The sequence below is a fragment of the Haemorhous mexicanus genome, chromosome Z (genome assembly GCF_027477595.1).
Source record: "Haemorhous mexicanus isolate bHaeMex1 chromosome Z, bHaeMex1.pri, whole genome shotgun sequence".
In the NCBI taxonomy this organism is placed as follows: Eukaryota; Metazoa; Chordata; class Aves; order Passeriformes; family Fringillidae; genus Haemorhous; species Haemorhous mexicanus.
In genome coordinates, this window is record NC_082381.1 from 35,171,456 (window position 1) to 35,189,593 (window position 18,138).

Below are 18,138 nucleotides of genomic sequence, written 5' to 3' on the forward strand. Positions count from 1 at the left end.
CTGTTGCCATTAAACCATCTGCATGGTGATCACAGATCCTGTGAACCATTGTGGGTACAGCACAGAGAGAATCCTACTCAAACAGTGCTTTTAGTGAAGTATTTAGTCCCTTACTCTTCAAAACGGTTACATTTTCTTTAAATACTGTAAAGAAATAGGTAGAAGCTGTAAGTTAGTGCCTTTCCCTATTTTTGTAGTGCCCTGCACTTTTCCTAAGGGAAGCAAGCAGCCAAGTCTGCTACAGGAGGACCAGAGTCCATCTTCTGGGCTACTGGCAGGATTGCTGCCCACTGCATGCTGCACATAAAAATTACAGACCTTTTCCTGGCTGGTTTGTCACTACCATTTTTACCACCAGGCTGAAGTTGATATGGGGCAGAGCAGTCCATGGTGTGCAAGAGGGATTATACTGCGTGCCCTCCCAGAGTGTGTATGGAACAGATGCCCAGAATGAATTGTGAGAGATTAGGCAAGAGTATATGGGAAACTCTTCTGCAGCTGTACCAGTGGGGCCCTGCCTGTGTCCTGGCTGTGGCATGGATGGCCAGCAGCTATGGGGCACTGCTGGACTGGGGCCAGTGACCCCTTCTCAAGGGTCACCTGGAGATCCAGAGGAAGGTTGTGGATTTGCGCAGACAAGCAGATGAGGTTTAGATGCGTCTTCTTTCTGCTTGACCGGATGACAGACCATAATGCCACAAAGAGAAATCAGTAAATGCCAAGGAACATGAATTTCTATTTGGAGTGCCATGAAATGGAAGGAAAGTGGGATAAGAAAGGGGAAGTTGGAAATAGGATGCCCATTTAAATGTAAAACTTACAGCTGAAATTAATATACTGCTCAAAGTGAGTTATGGGATTGCTGCAGGTGGTAGAGATATATGTATTAATTTGTGCTGTAGGAATAGAGGAAGCTCTCTGTTAGGGTGTATTTCAATGCAGACAAATATAAATTTGCTGCTATAAAGGCAAAATATTTCTAAATGTCAGTGAGGAAAAAAATAAAAAAGTACTTAGAAGGTCAAAACTGACTATCTAAATAGTCTGTGCCAAAGAATGTCTGGTCTCAAGCACTCACAGTACCATTCAGTTAAAAACTCTGTTGCTTTACAGCAGAAGATATTTGCTTCAACTTCAGTGTGTTTGGCCATCCATTGGGATGAGACGTGGGTTTTAGGGATGTGGCCCTTCCAGTGACCTTGGAAGGAGTCATGTGAACGAAGCTTGTGGCCTCAAACAGCTCTTGCTGAGGAGCACCTGAAATGAAATACTACCATAACAAGAGCCAGCTGTTCCAAGCTGTGACTCAAGAAACCCATCCAAAGACCAGGAACGCCCAGTAGCAGGTATGTTAAGGGTAGCAGGAAGTCCTGTCGAGCAGCAAGGGGTGGCAGCTGTACCCATTGACTCAAAACCCCGTACCCAAAAATCTCCCACCACCCAAACCACAACACGAACCCAACCAAACCAAACCAGAAGAAAAAAAACGAAACCAACGAAACCCCCAAGCATCAAACACCGTCCAAAACACAAACAAGCAAACCAAACTAAAGAAATGAACGGACCCCAAAGCAGCCGCCCCGCCGCGCTGTGGCGCGGCGCTGCCGGCAGAGGGCAGCACTACCTCGAGCCGGCGCCGCCGGGCCCGCGGAGCTCCGCGGCCGCGGGGAGAGCACGGAGCCGGGAACAACTCCGGGCTGGGAACGCGGAGCGCTCCCGGGGCTGTCTGTCACCGCGAAACAGGCTCCCCCACTTCCCAGGGATGCAGCCGGGGCACCCCAGGGGCTGCGTCCGCAGAGCAGCTGCAGGGTGCCAGCGAGCGGCAGCAGAGGCGCTGGCTTGCCAAGTTTCACCTGTGTGCTCACTGGTTGCCTTGGCCGGATGCCCGGCGAGATTCCCAGCCCCATAGGAAGCACTGGGAGTCCTGCAGCCCCTCCAAAACCTGAGAAATAGAGGAGGAATGCTTTGCCAGCAGGTTCCCAGAGCGGAAGAGAGCAAAGGCCAAGTCGATTGCCAAAGAGCTGCCGAGTCTTTCCTTACCCGGGTTCCCCATGCAGAAGTGGGACAGGTGACTCTGTGATCTGTGTCGCTGGCAGAGCTGGGCATGTCGTGGTCTGGCCATTTGTTGGCAGATGTGAGACAGAAGATGCAGGATTACCACCTGTGCACTGTGTCTGCTTTTGTTGCACTGGTGCTAAGAGAACTGCTTCAAAGTGCAAGAACAAGTTGTAGGATGCATGCACTAGGTATGCATTAGGTACTAGGCAGGATATATACATTAGGCATACGTCTTTCAGTGGTAAAAATCTGCTGTGCCCTACTAGTTGATATAAATAGGAGATTTCAAAGGCTAGCCAACTGGCAAAAAACCTAAGACAGACATAGTGAAATAAAACTGAGGAAAAAGCATATGTGTTCACTTGGCAGCACTGAGGATCAGGCCTATGTACACAAAAGGATGTTTCTATCTGCACTTGGTAAATGCATCTACCAAACATGCTTCAGACTTGCAGTTCTCATCTCTTTAGAAATGCCAGAAGCACTCAGCTTCACAGGAACAACTAAAATGGAATTCTGCACTGGGCACTAGGTCTATTTTCTTGACTGCTGGATGAGGGGGTTGCTTGTGTGAGTACAAGTGCCAACCAAAATGATTACACACCTTTTCACTTCCTGAAAGAGTGCTGGGTTCCAGGCATGCTTTTGAAACACCATTTTTTTTCCACTCAGGATTAAATTTGAATAGATGCCAACTACCTTCTCTTCTACATCCTTCCCACACTTGTGGTTGAGTGGCAGTGTCCTGTTCACTGTGCCTAGGCAACACCTACACGATGCTTTTGCTCCCCTGGCCCTGTACAGGGGAGCAATATGGTCTGTGGGCAGCAGGTTGCCCCAGGTGAGATGAAGCAGAGCCTTCCTCTGGCTGAGCTCTGGTTGTCTCAGCTGGAGGCTGTTCTTGGCATATGTTCACTACATTCCCAGAAGGACATACAACTTGTTCTAATACTGAACACTCAATTTGCAGGTACTCTGTGCCCGAGACTATAAATAATTTCAAAACCAAAGGACTTGGAGGAGATCACACTACCATTTCTTAATCTGGTGAATGAATCCATAGGCGGAAAGGAGACACAATGCCCATTTACACAAGAGGCTTCTGAGTCTAGAGGACATTTTTAAAAAATTGTTGTTGGGGGTTAGGTTTCTTTCCTTTTGTCCTTTTTATGTATAGAAGTTTTTCCCATAAACTGCTAGGAAACTCTAACAACCGAGTACTTAAGAAAAGCAAAAGAAGTGGCCAAGCTGAGGGGAGGAGGGTATCTGGTTGCACTTTTCTTATCGGGGAGTTTCTCTCCGCCGGGCAGAGACACCGCAGAACTGGGCAGGTAAAGGAGGGGCTGGGGCAGCTGCTGGCTCTCTGTTCCCCTTTCCTTCTCTCGGCTTCGGAGGAGGACGTTCGGAGCTGCTGCTCGGGGAAGGAAATTCGCTGCTCCCGCCAGAGCCCAGCCCGGAGCTGCTTCTGCTGCCATGGGGTGAGCCTCTGCTGGTGAGAGCAGCCTCTGGACTGGGAGCTCATTAACAGCGACCTCACTAAAGGAGGGACGTGTCCCCATCTGCTCGGAGCCCGGATCCTGAGCTCGGCTCTCCCTGCCCTGCTGGAGCCGGGCTGCCGCTGCTCCACTCCCGCCGCTTCTTCAGCACTGCTCCGAGCTTTCACCGCACTGTAGGTCCCCACCCGCCTGCTGAGATGTCCTGCCATCCCAGCCTGGTGCTCCTGAGAGCCCCCTGGGGCCCCGGGATCGGTGCCATGGGGTTTGTGGAGCGAACCTTCCCTTCCTCCCCCATCCCTTCCCGTCGGGGCCGAGCCGCCATCGCCGCGCTCCCCCAGCCCGCCCCACAGCGCCCCCTGCAGGCGCGGGGGAGTCACCGCACCTGCCCCCCGCCGGGGGCAGCAGCGCCCCTGCCGGCCGGGCCCGGGACTGCAGCAGGGGGAAAGCGCCGCGGCCGAGCGGGCCGGGCCGAGTTCCGGGCTCTGTTTGGGGCCGGTGCCAGCGCTGGTGGTGTTGGTTTGCTTTATTACACACACCAGTAATGAACTGCTGTTCCTATTGTCATCTCCTTGCCTGAGAGCCTCTTAATTTCGAAATCATAATAATATATAATAATTCACAGGGAATGGTGTTACATTCTCCATCCCGAGGGAGGCTCTTGCCTTCCTTAGCAGACACCTGTCTTTCAAACCAAGACAGTTGTCTAGATGGGACTGTAGCCATCTAAAGTGGTTTCTTGTGTATACGAATATCTGGATTTCCTAATATGCAATGCAACCATTCAGCTTTGGTGGAAAAGCTGTCTACCAACAAGTATATCAGAAAGTATCTTTGACTTTTTTGCTTTCTTTTATGCAACACATAGGAGATAATTTTTTTTTTTCCATGATCAGCTCTGTAAATAATTCCTTCATAATAAAAAGCCAAATACCAGAATAATTGATGCAGAAGGGCCTCAGCCATGGTGTGAGCAGGTCGCTGATAACTATGTCCTGACATAGAGTAACCTAACATGTCCTTAACCATTCCCCACATAGGAGTTTCCACAGATATCCAGGATGGTACTGCTAGTGTCCCACTCCTGCAGCAGCATAGCTTACCTGCTTGAATTTTTTGTATGATGGAGTTCAACAAATCACCCTCTTTCCTAGGCAGAAGTTTCTCAAAGTTTTAAAGATCCTTATTACATCACTTCCTTTTTTGTCCTTTCTTTTAAAGTACAAACTCTCTGCCAAATTCTTTAATCTGGCTCTAAAAGTCATGCTTTCTAGCTTGCTGATTGCTTCCTCCACCCTCACCATGCTTCTAGCTCCTCTCAAGTGGGTCCTGTATTTATGGAAAGAGAGGTCTGAAACTGAACACAGAGCCAGGGAGAGCAGGCAAGTGCTTCACATCTCATATTTGCAAGCCTGCCATGTAGAGTCTGAATTACATATATCTGTTTTCTCACACTCTTAATAGCTTCTTGCCTGTAAGTTTCAGCAGATATATATTTTTTCTCAAAGAGGAAAAAAAAATTCAAGAAGAATGCTGCTTCTCTAGGGCAGTCCAGAAATCTTTTAACTAATTAAACATATGAAAGTTATAAAACTATTGTATTTGAGGGTGTCAGCCAGAAGACTGTTCATCTGGCATTACTAAGCTAGTTTCACAACATCTAGAGCTTGATATCTGCTGGTTTTATTAACTGTGCTCGAAGATGGCCCTGGGAGAGGAATGGATTGTTTTGGCACGTTCAGCTACTGCAGTGTCCCTGAGTATTTCCTGGCTCATATTTCCAAGGCATCCAGCATACTGATTCTCTGTTTCTTGTGTATTTTATCTTCTGTTTGCGTCTTTGTGCTTTTTTTTTCATGGCTTGTTACCTCAGTCTCATTTAGTAGCATCAGGAGCTTATTCTATGTTTAGCCCAAAAATTGTAATAATTTTCTCCTCTCTGACACATGGACACTGATTTCTCTGAATTATCAGTGCCCAGCTTAAGGGCACAGTGCCATGCTTATGCCATCAGTGCTGTGTCATAATTAAGTGAAGAAGGGATCTGTTTCAGGCCAAGGCTTCTAAGTCAAATTTTCTGTAAATGCGGTGATGTGATTGTGTATTACAGTTTTAAGCAGCAAAGCTGATTTAAGATGCTTCTGACCACACTGCCACCAGCTGCCTGACTGCTTTTTTCACACCCCCAGCAGACATTTTTTAGAAGAGCAGTGACTGGTACTGCATGGGTGAGCATGGGCAGCATGCCATGGTGAAGGGTGAGCATCTTTGGCAATTAAACCACATTATGAAAATGTAACATGCAATAATGAGCTAGATACTCTGTAACCAAGTATGAGAAGAGGCATGCAGTGATTTTTTCTTTTTATTTTTTTTTTCCTTGAATGATTTATTGTAATTCAGATCTCTTCTGGTTTTCTTTGGTGATAAACAGCGCTATCATGTTTGTGGAGTTCTCTCCATCATTATGCTGTTGTTTAACTAGATATGCAGTTTTCTGATAGTCACACTAGGAAGCCTTGTGGGAGCCTGAACACTAGTGATCAGCGCTGACTTCCAGAGCAGAGCCCCCTCTAAAGTCTGGAAGCCTTATTTCATTAAAAATAGGTATTTCTATACTGCCCTATATTGCTCAATTTATATATTGACTGGGAATAATTTTATTACGAAAACTGATTTGATAGATGCGTTGAAAGTTTCCTCTGGCAGTGATTTTTAGGAGTGTGTTGCTTACTCTTTTGATCTGCTGATGCCGGCCCATCAAACAGTGGAGGGCTTGGTTACAGTTTTGTGCCTGCCTCTGAGTCAGGGTGCAGCCAAGGATTGCCTCCACAGATGGCTGAGTAGTTATTTTGTGTTGGGAAGTACAACTAAAATAATCCTGATAGGGTGGCAAGAGAGTAAACCAGCCTCTGCAGGCTTCTCCATAAGGAATCCTGCCTATCCATGGAAATACTGGTAAACTGAGCCAGTTGGTTCCTGGGAGCAGCAGTAGTGGAGTGGCTGCGTGAGTCCTGGCTGGTCAAGTGTGGCTGCAGAAGGCCACCCTGTCAGGAAGCACAAGGCAGTGACAGTCATGTAGAAGGGCTCTAGGGAGCCTGGCAGTGACAGACAATGTCATGCAGAAGAGGTTTTTCACTTTCCATAGAGGGGAAGGTTCATTTAGTGTGCCTGTATGAGATGGAGGGGTAAACAACAGAAAAACTCAGTCAACTTGACCTCTAACATCCCAGTCTGTGACTTTGCATAGAAATATGGGGTTTGTTTTTCAGGGCAGTTTTGAGATCCACATATTTTCACATGCATGAATCACACAAATGGGACCTTGCAACCCGAAAATAGCAGGAAACAACAAAATGCTGTTCAGGTTCCAAATTTGCTTACACCTTACAGAGGTTGTACATAAATGCAGATGTTCAATATATGCTCTTGTGTGAGGGCAAGAACATATCACTTAATACATCTCATTCTGTGAGATGTGTTTTTTCTTGGATGTTCATAAAGATACCTTCATAATGGTCCTTTTAAAATAAATCTCTCTTTTAGCAGTTAGGGCTGTTTGCTATCATTTACTAACCTTTGGAAAATTCTAATTCCAGACTGATAGGCTAAGGAAACTTGAAAAAAGAAATTACATTATTTCCCTGCTTTGGGAGTTGATATTATCATATTTACTGCTCTGTGTGGTAGCTGGTAAGGGGAATAAAAATGGATATTTTTTAAAAAGTTGTTGCATTGTGGAACTTTGGTCTCTGCTTGAATTGCAATTAACAGCAATTCAGTGTTGTTTCCATAAAAAATGATTGCATGAATCTGTTGCTTTTTTTGAAGGACTAACACACAACTGATTCCAGTCAGTTTCTTAATCGGGATATTCACAGCCCAAATACAAGATGTGGTATTTCAGGTTATGCAAATACTAATTTGTAATCCCGTGATCAAGTACCTATGTGCCAGGCAGCTGCCCAGTTGTGGTCCGAAATAGATTGCTTCAGTGCTTTTCAATCACTGTATCTTAGCCACTTATTGTTTTGCTGATAAACTTAGCAAGGTTGGTACATTTTTAGTAAGGCTTTTTTAATAAATGTATGGATAAAGCAAGATGCATGGGATGGGGACACTTGATTTGCTAAGCTAAGTATTTAGTGTCCTGGGATGATTTTTCTCAGTAAAAAAACTGTTCTGGAGGCTGAAGTGCTTCTCCATCTTGCTATACTTCCAGCTTGGATAATAACTAGATAAGGTTCTCTGTCTGTCATGGTCCTAACTAATGCCTTTTTCATGAGGAGTGATGGAAAAAATTGCTGTACTTTCATGATCAGGCTTGTTCCTTTATTTCCCCACCATGGAGGGTCCTGTGATACCACTCCACAGAAGGGTTCCCCTGGGAGTAGAAGTGATATAAACCTTTCTTCCTTGTTGCTAGTAGTTGTCCATGCAGTGCTTACTCAGGCCATTGTGCAGCTCCACTAAGGATGTCCTGACTTAAGCCTGACCTACAAAGATTTCTGTAATGTTCAGAATATGCCTAAAATTCGGTACCTGCAGTCATACTGGCCAAATTCATCTGATGATGGAGTCTCCAATTCACCTGAGTTTTCACTGCTAACTGTGGAGGAAATTCTCCCATAGAAGTAGAGAGTGCTGTAGTGAGGAAGGGAAGGGCTCCCTATTGCTCTTGATGCAGTCCAGGAGTTCCAGGGAGCTCAGAGCTCAGGTCCAGCAGCAGGCCTGTCAACCAGAAGGGGTTAGTCAAGGCGTCAGACCAAAGGATCTGGTTCCCATTAGAAGAGGCAGAGTCCACTAGTGCACACAAATGAGTCACCCTCTCCCTTTGAGTTAAGACATCCTGATTTGTTTGCTTCGATTACTCTCTGAAAAATAATTTGAATACACAAAGGGTCCTCGGGGCAATGGCAGTTTTGTAAGCTGGGTATTTGTGCTATGACACTGAGAAGTAGTGTTTACTTTGATGGCTAAAATAAAAGTAATTCCATGAGATATAAAGGGCTGTGCCCACTTAAAACAAGTAGCAACTTGTGAGCTTGTCCCTGTTTTGTTGATGACTGTGCACCTCTGCATGGCAGATCTTCAGCTTGGGTGCTGGTGTTCTTTTTAGATTTGTCAGTACTCCAGGGGCTCTTTTCTAAGTGCAGAAAAAAATGAGGTTCCCCATTCTGCCTAATGTGAAATTCCATGCTCATGTCTCCTATTTCCAAATTTAGGGACTAGGCCAATCCATTATCAGCATATGTCATTTCCCTCAAACAATCTTGTCAAAATTCAACTGGCCAAGACAAGCATGTCTGTCTGAACAGCCAACCTGACCAAATTCAATACTTTTGCTCCTTAGCTTGCTTCCTGGCACAGTCTGAGTATGCGAAATTCATTATTCTGGCAGTCCATACCTTCCCTTGATGTTTTAGAACACAGGGTTGATTATTAGCTAGGGAAGGAGACCTCCTGCAACTAGGATTACAGCCATTAAATTAGCAGACAAAACCAGTCACTAGTGTTTTACCTTTCATGTCTCCCTGTATTCTTAGGTTTATATTTAAAAATTGATGGAGGGTGGAAATAGATATTTTTCAAGGCCCAGTCCTACTGTACACTTGTCCACTATGCTACAAACTAGATGAACAACATAGTGGCCTATTAGATAAACTTAAAAGAAGTTAAAAAGCAATGTTCAGCCATTCAGATCACTTGAAGAGAGAACCTCCACAGTTTGAAAGGCTGCCTATACCATGATGTTTAAATAGATGTTTAATGCATTGTAGTCAATACTGTCCATGTCTTTAAACAGAGATTGAAAACTAAATAAAAATAAAACCATCGAACCAGCTGCTGTCTACAAAGGGTGCCATTGACAAAGATGCTGGAGCATGAAGGAGAAAGTGCTGAGCAGGCGGCAAGCAATGATTGACTGTGAAAAATACATTTATTTGCAGTTACCAGAAACTGACAAAATAAACATGAAGTTTGGGCCTTAAAGACTTCAGCACAGAGTTTCAGCTTTGACTTCACTGTGACTGAGATGTTCCTCACTGTTGTCCCTCTGACCTTACTGGGTGAAATGAGACATTGCACACCATGGTCTTGGGACCTTGTTGCAGGGCTTAATTCATATTCCGGCATGTCTTTGCTGGAAATGCTGCATGACTGCGTGTAGTTTTGCTTTCATGTTATGTAACAAAGTGAGTTTGACTTGTGAAATGCCCTCTGAATGTGTCAGTAACATGCTCAGTTTTCTGGACTGTCCTGAAAGTTAGAGATAAGTCTAATATGAGGAATCACTACATAGGGAAGTATAACAGCTAGGTGTACCTGTGTATACTTATGTCTCTTACTTTCAGTCACTTTCATTTAATGGTTGGGATTTTGAAGCCTTCTGACATGCATTTTATCATAAGTGCTAATTATTTAATAGGGATTAGTTGCTACCCCAGTTTGTTTTTCTCTTCCCAATACTCTCCCTGATACACTGATTATTTTACTATTAATGCTGTCATCATTGTTAAATCTGGAGAAAGGGTAGTTTTGGTGGCAGTGGCTGTTGAGGTATTCATGATAAGAAAGGCTCTTTTGAAAGAAATGAGATGGTGTTCAAAATCAAGCTAAGACAAAGCTCAGGGTCCTGAAAGGAAAATTATCTTAGAAGAAGTCAGAAATTTAGCACTACTTCAGCCAGAAGAAAGATGCATGGAGAGGGGTGAATTCAAGAACAAACAGCCTGATAATGCTATACGATGTTAAGATCCAAGTGTTGGTTCAGAAGAGTAATATGATGTAAGCAGTATATAATCCAGAGTCATGGCCAATTAAATTTGAGAGACTCTTGCTTATTTTACTCAGTGGTTGTTACATTTTCCCTAATCCACAGCACATCCTAAGGGACAAATCCTCTTTCCCCAGCAGGGTATGTTGATTCACACTGCTTTTCTGATATTCACACTCTTCTTTACAGGAACAAGAGACAAGCCTGAGGAATTTTGCAGAAGTGCAGGTTGCAAATTCCTTAGTACAGGACTGACTGTATCCTAATATGCATTAAGATTTTGGAGAGAGACTGGCCAAGTGGGATGTATGAGAATGGTAGGGATTAAAGAGATACCACCTCCATCTGCTTCAGACAACACAGGTTGGAGGCCCAAGTTCCACCAGTCTCTTCCATCCAACAAGGGTACCAAGATGACAAGAAAATGCTTGTATTTATAGTAGACATATCTGGGCTGTGTCTGCAATTTTTTTGTAAAGGTATAACTGCATGTGTTCCAGGAGACAAGGGAGAGTATGAAAGCCATGATAATATTTTTAGAAAGGTAAGTGAAATGACCTGTGTAGTTTTAGGTCAATCTTGCATTGATTTGTGGCCAGAAGATGGAATGTTTAAAAGATTGAAGCAGAATTAATGACAGTCAATAGGGCTTGAAATAAAATAGGGTTTGTCAAATGTACTTCATTTAATTGCTTTAGATCATGGATTCAATTGATTATAAGTATACTGGTTTTCTTGGACTTCACTTTTTTGGACACATGACAGTCTGCTGTGTTGCTTCCACAGTCTTGACCATTGTCTGCTTTAGGATTTTGTGGAGATTTCAGGTATTGTCTGTAGTTTGGTAGGCTTTATTTGCAAATGTTTGAGCCTTGGTATGCAGCTGAGAGGACAGCCTTGCCTGTAAGTCACAGATGCCTTCCCTGAGAGCCCCAGCTAGCTGGGCAGCCTTTTGGAGTACAACAAATCACAGCAAATTTTTCTTTTGCAACTATTATTCATGAAATTGTGGTATATTCTTCTGTCGCCTAGTGTGGATGCAGTTACTCATACTGGTTGTTCTGGTGACTCAGGTTACACTGAATTTAGGTGCTATCACAATGAAATGGATGGTGACAATATGTGAGGTTAGGAAAGCACCATGAGAACATTTTGGAGTCTGATCAATGGCCCTAGCAAGGGAGATTTACCAGCTTGGTATCTAGATTACTTTCATGGTGTAAAAATCCTTTCTGGGGTATTGCATCTTGTCACTGTTGAGTAAGAAAATGACACAGACTCACCAGGAGGCTGGTTTGCATAGAGTGCACTTCTTTCTTTCAGATCCTCCTTTTTATACATTTTTCCAATACAGATAGACCTGGTTGGTGAATTAATCAATACATTTCACCTGACTGGCTAATTAACAAGACACCTTTCTTATAAACAATCTTTGAGAAAAGCAAGAAAACATAGAGTAGGTGAAGAGCACCTGCAGGTTTTTTATACTAGTAAGCTATCATTGTTTACCTTCAACTCCCTAAAGTCTCTCAAGCTGATTCTAGGAAAACCTACCTAGTTTTCTCGCTCTCTGACCAGGCTGTCGCATCCACAGTATCTAACTGTTTATTTTCTTATTATCTATTCATGAAAATCATAATGAGAGAGCATGAAAGTCAAAGTGAGAAAATGTATGCTTTGAATAATCCTACCAACGGTTAGGGTTAATAAAAGATCAGTATTTTATGAGGAGTATGCCATTTGGCTGGTGTCCTTCTCCAGGTTGTATGTAGATTGTCCTCAATTTTTAGGTTTCTGGCAGAAGATACTTGTTGTCCTTTCATAGCTTCTGCTATTTTTGACTTGAATCAACTTATAAATTGATCAAACCTACAGCAGTAAGCACCCACCAATAATTACAGAAGAACTCATCTTCTGAGGTGTGATTCTTGACTGAAATGCTTAAGTTCATACTAAGATATGCATTATGTTAGAACCTCAGCTGTTAAGGTTTAATTTAGCACCATTAGCTTATCTGGGGCTGCAGTCATTAACACCAGTTTGATTTTGCTCATGAGATGCCAATTCATGTCATTTCAAGGCAAGAACTTGAAATTCACTTATCTCTGGTATCTATATTGAGCATCAAATGAAAAATTTTTTAAAAGCAGGGGGAAAAAAAAATCCTAGACTTCCCTCTAACTTCAGTAAACTATTCAATTCTTGTTTCATAACATGTCTGACTAGATTTATTTGTCATGTGCCCTGGTAATTCAATGTTCTCCTAGGGTGATGTTAGGATGCTTGTATCCCCATTCGTGTGTGCTGTTTATGCTGGATATTATGGTCTGTGCCTTCAAGACCGGCTCTGAAGAATGAAAGTTTTGTTTTGGTTTCTTATCAGCCACTCCCCCAGGGCCAGCGGGACATACAGACAGTACAGTACATAGTGCTGCTTTTGCTTTTCGCCTGGCTTTTTGCTTTGCTCTTGCTGCTGCTGCTTTGATTCTGCTTGCTCTTGCTTTTTGCTTCTTCTCATTAGTTAGCTTAGCTAAACAGTCCAAATTTCTTCCTAGACTGTTTCTCCTTTCCCTTTTTTGGACCTACTTGAACCTGCTCTGGACTGGGACCTGGGAAACACCGAGAGTTTGCACCCTGTGGTCTGCAGCAGCTGCCCCAGCGCCGGAGGGACTGATAACAGAGACCAGCCCCAAGAGAGACTTTCTGAATTTGTCATCTTTTTCAGAGCGGTGAACGAGTGGTGTCATCTGGTATTGTTCATTTTGTGTGCTGGGGGGCGCCGTGCCTGTTAAATAAACAGGTTCTTTCCACTTCTCTCCAAGGAATCCTTCCAGAACCGGCTGGGGGGAGGGCCCGTGTGGGTTTGCTTTCTGGAGGGGCCCTCTTTGGGGATTCTCTCCAAAATTTGCCCTAAACCAGGACAAATGTTCAAATCCAAACATGATAAAAGGGAAATAAATAACCTTTGTTATGCTCTAATCCTCCAAAGTGTTTTTTAAAACTGATACTTTAACTATAACTAATGCTTTAGTATAGAATAGAAACAAATACCTGTGAGGACAGTCAGATGTTCTGTCAGCTCCACAAGGCCAATATTTGACACAGACAGAGGAATACAAACACACAGAAAATACAGCTATTTGAAAGAATAATCCTTTTGGAAGTGCAACTTGAAGCATCTATCTAGAGCATAAGTGCTATATTCCGGTGAGTTTCCTACAGATACTGATAGAACTGATATATTGACTACAGTTTTTAAGGCAGTAAGAAATAAGCACATGCCTAAAAGTTTTGCTGACTACAAATTTATTTGAAATCATGCCTGAATAGAAATAGCCAACCAAATCAAGGGCCTATAAGATTTTTTGCTGGTATTGCAACTATAGCAAAATATTATGTGGAAAATTGTGTGACTTATCACGACACTGTCCTCTGTTCAGCATCTCTAAATCCTTTCTTATTTTTACTCCCTATCATCTCAAACTGCAGTAACAAAGAGCAGATAGGTGAATCTATTTAATAAATTATAGTCTGAATTTTTTACCTATATTGAGTAGATATGCAAAATGCATAATCATTTCTCTAAACAAAAAGAAAATCAAAAGTAGAAAATTCTGCATAATCACATATCATAAAATTTAGTAATAGTTTCCTTTAAAGATGATAAAATTATACACTTCTAAAACCATCACACCAGTCAATCTTGCAAGTTGCATCTTCATTCATTGTACTCAGGAGAGTGTCTGATTTCATTATGATAATTTTCTAACTCGGAACATATTTTGTATCTGAGCACTTTTTGTGAATAGTTATAATCTCTACTTATTCAGATCAGTGTCTGTGTTTACGGAGAGAAAAGGACACCAGAAACAGCAGAGCTTTGTCATTCAGTACCCCACAGAGTGATTGCACAAGGCTTCTGTCCTCTTTTCTCCTGAAAACACACTTGCCTGTTTGTCATGGCTAGCAGTCATGGTCTTTCAGCCAGTGAGTTAAATGCTTAGTTCAGAGGCATGCTTTATTTCTTCAAAGCTGTGAAAAGAGCTTGCAGTTATCAATGCTCTACATGTGTATCACAGTCAGGTTCCTGATGGACAGCCAAGATGAAAAAATGCCACTGGGAAGAGCTCTGCTGAACCCAGAAGTCTTTGGATTGAATCTTCAGTGAGGGGAATGGCAAGAAAAGAGAAATGGCATACTAGTTTTAACTTTGAGTGAAGAAAGCAGGTTACTAGGTCATGCTAGTCAGCTATCTGATGGGAATTGCTCTTTCATGCTTTCTGGAGTTTCACACAGCTTTTTATCTAGGGTGTATGCACAATTCATGAGCAGCTGAAACAAATAAACACAAAATTTAACACATAATATAAAAAAGACATCCAAATATAAAAGACCATAACACAGTAATAAGTGAAAATAATAGATTAATACTATCATAGCAGAGGCTGTCATTCACTGCTATTATTCATGGCTGTATTTATGAATATTAATAAACTCAAATGGCAGCATCTGTAAGCCAGACTATCTTTTAGAAAGAGATTTCTGTCATCAAAGACTAAATCAATTTTCAGATATTGTAGGGTGGAATCACTGAGACAATAACCAGTGAACCCTCTTCAGGCTTCCTGAATTTTTACCTGGTGATGGTGAAACGTGTATTGATTTGTCAGGTCTTGGCTTATAAAAGTGGTATTAGAGGAGGAAGGAGAAAAATAACAGGCTGTGAAAAAATGAGCTTTCAAAAAACATTCCATTACAGCAGAGGGAGAGAGGGAGGAAGGAGGGGATGCGACAGGGCTGTGGGTTTTGAGATATCCCCGTGTAGATTGTTGCCAAGGTCAGAGTACTCTGGGAGATTTGCCAGCCAAAAAAATTGCTCCACTCTCCTCTGGAGAGGCCGTTGTCAGTGTGTGTCTGTGTGGAACAGTTCGGGCAAGGAGGAGTCTGCCTTAGATTGTGCCTAAACCAGAGACGTTACAAATTTTAGCAGAGTTGTGGGAAATAAAACAGACAGCCCAGTTCTGCAGTCATATCAGGCTTTGAATTTTGACAGATCCAAAACCAGCCCAACTCCATCCCATTGTCTGCTTTAGATTAGTATTGGTGGTTAGAGGCCCATTTAACTTAAAATTTGATGGGCTTCAAATAGGAATGGAACAGAACCCTATCTCTCATTTCAGAGTGTGCCTTTATAGCTGGAGAAAAAGAAAAGACCAGAACTGTAACCTAAAAATGAACATTTCAATCTTTGCAACTGTAAGCCAGCCACTTCAATGAGAGAATCAGTCATCTCCAGGCAAAATTTCCAAGATCCTAGAACCTCTGCTTCTTTTCCTAAACAACTGCTCCATTACAACTGTTATCTATTAGAAGAGATATCTCCAGGGATCTCCCAGTCAAAAATGAGGGTACAGAGCAAAGCAGTGATTGAACAGGAATGGTGTGCTGTGAGCTGAAAACCCCAGGTGATGAACAGTGCCTGATGTCTCTGCCAGCCCAGGACAGGTGGCAGGTGCCTGTTCCTGCCGCAGTTGTCTGAATTTACTTCATGGACTTTGTATACAGCTTTTGATTTTTATCTCACTGTCCTGGTTGTGGCCAGAACAGTCTTAATTTTTGCCGTAGCCACGAGAAGGAACGGCCAGGACCTGGAGGTTATTCTTTACCACCTCACATCATTTTCAGAGGGAGGGGAAAGGGAGTGTGTTTTGAGGAGAAGGGATTCCTGCCAGGAGAGTGAGGTAGGCAGGCTCCAAATTGAGAATTTTGTATGTGAATCACTCTCTCTTTTGTTTAATGCTTTTGTTACTAATATTGTTGCTGTTACAATTTGTGTTGTAATCTCATTGCTGTTTCCAGTAAGTTGTTCTTATCTCAACCTGTGATCTTCACCTTTTGTGCCTCCATTTCTCCTCCCCAGTCACCTGCGGAGGAAGGAGAAGGGAGAGGGGGAGCAAGTGGGTGTCAGCATGGTTTTACTGGGATCATGAAATTGGAGAACACCATTCCTAAACCACAACACTTCTCAACAAGCTGAATGTGTTGGGAATATGCCTAGTAAAAGACGTGAAAGTTTGAGAGTCTACTTTGCAAACTACTATACTCAAACTGTCATTGATTCTTCCGAAGTGAATTAGTTTTTTAGGTATTTTTCTTCTTCACAAATGAATGATAAATTTGTTGTTATCATTCACATTGTTTCTCCCAAGAAAAGGACACTAAAACAGTATATAAACATTAACATATAAAATGCATATCCTACTGTGAAACATAAGCCAACCAGAGAAACATTTCAGGCCTGTCCCTTGGTCTGGATAAAAAGGTCCTATCCCTTCTAAACACAAGTAATCCCCTTCACCTGACAAAAAGGATGCCAGTTTAATACTAAATATTTGCTACTTAAAGTGTTTTTTGGCATAAAACCCTGCTTTATTGCCATTTAAAAATATGCTACTTTAGGAAATGGACTAAAGCAAAAATGTCACATTTTGGACGGTTTTACAAGGGTTTATTTTTGTAACTCTGTTCTGCTGATGCTTTCTTGATTCATGCTGTTACTTAGATATGAATGCAGCAGTGCTGAGGCAGTACAGGACAAAGGATCACCAAAGACTAGAAGTATTTCAGCATCATTTTCATGCTGTGAAATGAGATAGTGCTTGCATGAAAGACTGGGCAAAAAGCATTTTCTGAATATTTCTTTCATGTTTTAAGAGATACATGCTCTTAAATATTTTCTTAAGGATATTTTCTCAGCTTTTTGGTATTCGCTTTTGAAATATTATGTATTTTCTTAAGCCTCTCAAAGCTTTAGGCAGAGAAACACAAGAGGGCACTTGAGTCCATTTATTTATTCAAGCTGGTATCAAGGAGAATCCACTCCACTACTCTAATCCCTTGAAGAGATAAACCAACAAAAACGTATTTTTAGCACTCACCTTTCTTGCCCAACAGAACAAAATTTGTAAAACCACTAGAGGTGGTGAACTAGAAAAGAGAGAGAATTGAAGAAAATGTGGTTTTTGCTTTGGGAATGTGTCGCACGTCCTGGCTGGATGGTGACAGTGTTGGGGGGCGGGGGTGGGTGGGCAACAGTCCCCCTTTTCCAGGGCTCCACAGAATCCAACCTACCAGTGGAAGCACAACGCGGGACAAAAAAACAGCAGCAGCACGGGCCTGGGGTGGCACTGGGTTCCTTTATTTGATGTTAAACTCCCTGAGTCCCGGGGTCCCAGGCAATGAGCTGGTGGCAAACAACAGCTCATAAAAGGGGGGCAGTTCTCAAAAGAGGATACAATGTTCAACTAATCAAGAGCACTGGGGGTGGAACACAAGGGCAAGGGGTACAAGGGAGGAAAACTGCTTGGGACAGGAGGGGTTAACAACTGGATATGGGAGGAAAGGGTTTGAAACTTGGCACAAAAGTAGCTAAGTAGCAAAGAGATAAACCCTCACCTGGCTCAACTGAATAAAAAAGGCAGGTCTGTGTCACTCTAAAATCAGGGGGAGAAAAAACCCCAAAAGGACAAATCAAACAATAACCTGCAAAATGCAAACACACTGCAACAGGAATGGAGTTTGCCTCCTGCTGAACAACTGGTGGTCACCCCTATTTAAACTGAAATACTGGGATTAAGCACAGGTGTAGCCAACTTATAAAAAACATCTTAAAGAAGGTTTTAGAAAACGATGCTGCTGATTAGGTGGCTTGCTTCCCTTTAGGTCTAAATCAGGCTGTGAGTATTAACGTTCTGGAAATGTAAGCACATGAAATACGAGGAATTTTTTTTTTTTCTTAGACCTTTTTAA

At 42.7% G+C, this 18,138-nt stretch overlaps 1 long non-coding RNA gene across 1 annotated transcript; it reads left to right on the forward strand.

Annotated features, from left to right (window-relative positions):
• Window positions 1-3,380: 3,380 nt before the first annotated feature.
• Window positions 3,381-13,139, forward strand: LOC132341884 (uncharacterized). Its single transcript, XR_009490343.1, has 2 exons — window positions 3,381-3,536; window positions 12,885-13,139. It is a non-coding gene; the product is annotated as an uncharacterized LOC132341884 (long non-coding RNA).
• Window positions 13,140-18,138: the final 4,999 nt, after the last annotated feature.